The following is a 5,636-nucleotide window of genomic DNA, read 5'->3' on the forward strand; positions in this document are numbered from 1 at the left end:
CCACGTACTGAGTCTTTTGACTTGATAGGTTATACCGACTCCGATTATGCTGGGTGCAAATTGGATCGAAAAAGTACTAGTGGGGGCTGTCAATTTTTAGGTTCATCTTTAGTTAGTTGGTCAAGTCGGAAGCAACATTGTGTTGCTCTCTCCACGACCGAGGCCGAATATATTGCCATGGGAGAGAGTGTATCACAGTTGTTGTGGATGATACACACCCTAGAGGATTATGGACTTTCTTATAAGGGTGTACAAGTGCTATGTGACAACATTAGCACGATCAACCTAACTAAAAATCCAGTCCATCATTCGAGGACCAAACACATTAAAGTGCGTCATCACTTCATAAGAGATCACGTAGCTAGGGGAGACATTGCACTCATATATGTTGAGTCAAAGTCAAACCTAGCTGATATTTTCACCAAACCCCTTCCGGAGAATGAATTTAGTCATTTAAGGAGGGAGTTGGGAATGTGTTTGGCTCCTTAGGTCCTTAGGACTTCATCATGATCAATAAGGACAATTAAAATGACAAGAGAAATTGGGAATAATTTTGGGCAACTTGGGAACATCTCACACAAACTATAAGGTTGAACAAAATATTTTTGCCTGCTAGAAATGGGGTGAGATGCTAGGATCAACCAAATTGTTCAAAATGTATCATGCATCCCTTGAATAATGAGGTTGACGAGATATAAATTGAGTATGGGGAAGACCATTACATAATTTATGTGTATTTGGTTCCTAGATCTTACTCATATATTCCAACCAAGGAATCTTGGTTGGACATTTGCCTAATAAAAAAAAAACATCTAACATGGTTGATGTGGTTGATTGATACCTTTGCTTGATACATTTCGTGACCTTGATTGAAAATAGGACAAGTTGGTGAAGAAATATCAGCAATTTAGACATATTTTGATAAACTTGAAACTATTCATAGAAAGGACGAATTTTGAACCAGGTTATAGATAGCCTAAGTTAGTTTTGGTACCTTGGTTCACTATAGATTATAGTTTCAGCAAATAAATAACACAAACTTCTCAGGTCTTGAAAGTTCTCTGGTTTTGAGACTTTCAGATTCAAGAAGAAGTTTAAGTATCTGAAATTTTCGAGCCCTGGATGATTCCAAACCAGGAGAACAAATCCTTAGAAAATATTCATTGGTATCACTGAATATAGTCTGTGGGCTCTCCAAATCCTAGGTTCTGACCTTAGAAGTTGTTGAACAAAGTTTCAGAGTCTTTGATACGAATTACAGAGATTGAAATCACTGGATCTCAGTAACTGATCGGTCCAGGGACCGATCAGGATGTTCTCTGATCGGTCTCTACGACCGATCAGGAGAGTTTCAACCTCTCCATTCGACATCTGATCGGTCTGCAGATCGATCAGAGGTTCTGGCACGTTTCAACCTCTCTGTTCGACCTCTGATCGGTCCGGGGACCGATCAGGCGATACTGGATCGGTCTGTCGACAGATCCGCAACGAATCCATAACTCTCTGTTCACTAATCGGTCCGAGCACCGATCAGAGGGTTTCCTGATCGGTCCGGGGGACCGATCAGACCCCTTTGTGTATTAAAATCGATCCTGATCGGACAGCCGCCCGATCAGATCACACTGTGCACTATCCCCTCATTAAATCCTCCCGACCTCCTCTCTTCCCGATCTTCTTCCTTCTCAAAACCCTAGCCGACCGACTCATAACCTAGCCGACGCCCCTCTCTTCCTCCCGTCTTCTTGACCCATCGTCTTCTAAAAGCCGAAGGTCACAATGGCACCGAGGTAATCTCTCGATCTCTATTGTCTTTGGCAGGTCATGTTATCATGTTCTTACTGTCACTATGGTTTGTGCTCGGTGGTTTGCCCATGGCCGGTGCTCTTTCCTTGTTCCCATTGTCCTAATTGTTAGAAAGAAACCCACTGGTGGTGAGGGAACCTCTATGGAACCGACCAAGAAATCCAAATCCAAAGCTCCTGCTCCCTCTCGACCCCAACCAGCTAGTTCCAGTAGATTTTCTAACTAACAGTTTGAACAAGCGTTTAAACAGAGGACATTCAAGCTACTCCCTTGTCGATCTGTTGATAAGAAGTTCATGCAGGAATTTTGTCCCTCTATTTTAGAAACCATTGCCTATTACAAGCTCGATTCTTTGGTTTTTCTAGAAAGGGACATCAACTTTGACCTAGTATCTGAATTATACAACAATCTTCATCAGCCCGGTGATGGTATCTATAGAACTAGAGTCGCTAAGAGATCTATCGATTTCTCCATTGCAGAGTTCTTTGAGTATCTAGATTGCCGAAGGAGTTCAGGAGATCTTTTTTCTATTTATCCTGATTTACCAGTCCCATTACTTCCCCCACTTGATGTATCATCTGACACCATCCATGAGTATTTCTTTGGACATCCTAGACCGGATGGGCTAGATGAGTTAGATTCTGAGTTCCCTACTTTTGCAGCTTTGAAACTTTCTGCCTCCGATTATATTCTTTTTAAGATTGTCACGAATTGTCTCCTACCAATCACATCCAAACCCCTGGCTGAGATCCGATCATTTCATTGTCTGATGCTCTATGGATTGCGTCGACGTCTCGATTTTGATATCATGTCGAGCATTTACACTTCGATCATCTCATATAGTCAGCCTAGCAGCTTCACTGTTTATATGCCTTATGGGCATATAATTACAGATTGGCTCGAGTCCCTTCAGGTAGATGTGTCCAAGGGTAGGATAGTGAAGATGGTAAGACAGGATTGCCGACTTGGGAAACGGGTATTTTCCAAGTCTGGTATCATAGGCCAGAATGGGGCAGTACGGTGGAAGGATGGGAGAGCACTTGGTGAGCTACCACGGGCGCTTCCACGACAGGCTGCTGTTGCTGAGTACGGAGAGGCGGATCCGGATCTGCGCTGGCAGATTGCAGAGCTGGAGAGCCGTTTTGATCATCACGATGAGATGATATCTGCTGAGCTGGATGGCCTGCGTATTCGGATAGACCAACGCTACGATGACCTGCGCGGGCAGATTGACCAGCGCTTCGATGATCTGCGCAGTCGGCAGGTGGTGACACAGCAGTTGCTACTCGAATGGATGGCGCGCTACCCGCCTCCGCAGTCTTACCCAGGCTATCTATCTCCCAGCGTGCCGCCTCAGGATTTCACCCCTCCTGCCGATGATGGTGATGTTCCTCAGTGTGAGGATATTGATTGATACAGTTTGTTTGTTGACTGTCTGTATTCTGGATGCTATTTGTTAGTTTTTATATCTGACCTAGATGTTTGCACTTCTGATGCTACTCATGTATTTATGCTACTCAGTTTTATATTTGCTTTCTCTTTATTATGCTTCATTTTCTATCGGCTATTAATATGCTGTTCACTTGCATGTCTTGTTTGTCCTTTATTTCTTTATTACTGTCTTATAATATACTTAGAGGGAAGTCTAAGTGCTTTAAGAAACAGACAGTAAGGGTTAAGGGGGAGTTCTTTAAGTTATCTTACCTTATTCGCACCTTTTCGGTGTTTGACAAAGGGGGAGAAGATAACTAAGTTTAGATGAATGCAAATTTGATTTTAGAAGACCCTCACATAGTGTTGTATCCATCTTAGGGGGAGGATCTTGATTCCCCTAAATTTATGAAAATTTGAACAATTCTGATCTAAACTTAAATCGTGTTGTCAAACAACAAAAAGGGGGAGATTGTTGATACAGTCTGACCTGGCTGTTGTTTTGATGTTGACACTGATTTAAGTTTGTATCAGATATTAATTAAACTAAGAATGACTACTGATCGAGGTTGATCAGTTGGGAGGGAAAGTCTTGGTGAGTGAAGCCAGGCAAGGGAAATCCAGATGGGTCAAGGTTGACCAGACATCTGGTGAAAAGTCCAAGCAGGGAGCTTGGCACGGGAAAAGTCCAAGTATGGTGATTGGCACGGAATGGTCAGAGAGGGCTCGGTAGCTCGTTCTCTGGACCGGACGAAGTCGGAGAGGGCTCGGTAGCTCGTTCTCTGGACCGGACGAAGTCGGAGAGGGCTCGGTAGCTCGTTCTCCGGACTCAGGCCGAGAGGGCTCGGTGAGCTCGCTCTGCGGCCGGACCGGTCGAGAGGGCTCGTAGCTCATTCTCGTGACTAATCCTAGTATGACATAGGCGTTGGATCGGTCCAATGACCGATCCAGTGAGATTTTGATTGCACGATCGGTGCACGATCGGTCGATGAAACTAGGTTTGCTGATCGGCCGGTGACCGATCGTGAAACACCCAAGATAGCACCGAGTGTAATCGTCGATGCCGCAGAGCGATCAGGAAACACCGAGAGCTCATCGAGTAATCGATCCGTAGACCGATCAGGAGATGATGTCGCGAGAAGGAAAAAGGCAGGGGATCGGTCTGTGGACCGATCCATATGCACTCTGATCGGTCTGTAGGACCGATCAGGCCATATCCTGATCGGTCTTGGGACCGATCAGGTGACGATCTTAGGAGTGCGAGGAACCGCACTCATTAAGCCCTGATCGGTCTGCAGACCGATCAGGCCATACCCTGATCGGTCTTCACGACCGATCAGACATCAATTCAAAGGTGTGGATCGGTCCGCTGACCGATCCACCACATTGTCTGCACACTGTCAGGTTCTGCTGGTTTCTGATTCGTTTGAACTAATCAACTTCTGCTGTGAGCTTTATGTGGTGCAGGTTGCAGGTTCCATTCCAGTGCTTAATTTCAAATTAAGCCTCATCAAAGGAATAAGACAGAGCTTACTTTCTTCTGTGTATCACTGCGATGAGGGAAGATTGAGCATCAACGGATACTGATGCTAACAGACTGCAATCTCTGTTCGCGATCAGCTTGACTCCTGTGGGTTGGTTGGAGCTCAGAAGACACCAGCAAGACCAAGGATGGTATTGGTGTGAGTTCAGAGAACTAGCTGAGGAGGAAGAGTGATTGGCGATGTTTGTGTTTACGGCAGAGATTCGACGCAGAGTTTCTGCAGCAAAAGAGCAGAGGCATAAGAAGAGAGACGAGGAAGCAAGGAATAGTGCTCTCGGTTGATTGTGTGAAACAAGCTGTGTTGTGCTTTGTGCTTGAAGAGAGGTTGTATTCTTGTGTTCCTGCTTGTGCTTATTCTTCGCTGATTGTGGCTGTGAGCTTCCTTTGATCATTTCACTTGAGCCACTACTGTAAGTCTTGTGCTTAATTTCTTACTACTGTTAAAGACTCTGTGGAGAGGTTACTCCACCGAGAAGGAGAATCCTTTAGCCGGATAGCTTCCGGGGTGTGATCTACCGGAACATCAAGGGATCGTCCACCTTACGGACACGCCGAGGAGTAGGGGCAAGTTATCCCCGAACCTCGTAAATCTCTGAGTTAGTGTGCTGTGTTCTCTCTTTGTTTTAGTTTTCTAATTCCGCTGTGCTAACAAAGTTCTTGAAGAAATTTGTGTTTAGTATTTTTCAAAGAGGCTATTCACCCCCCCCCTCTAGCCATCTAAGATCCCAACAGGTATATCTCTAGTTGGTTTACTAGATATAGATTGAGGTGTTCTCGTCTTCATAGGAAATATATCCTCAAAAAATGTAGCATCACGAAGGTCTACAATAGTATTTGCATCTATTCTAGAAATTTCAGA

Source organism: Zingiber officinale, chromosome 3A (assembly GCF_018446385.1).
Source record: "Zingiber officinale cultivar Zhangliang chromosome 3A, Zo_v1.1, whole genome shotgun sequence".
Taxonomy (NCBI): Eukaryota; Viridiplantae; Streptophyta; class Magnoliopsida; order Zingiberales; family Zingiberaceae; genus Zingiber; species Zingiber officinale.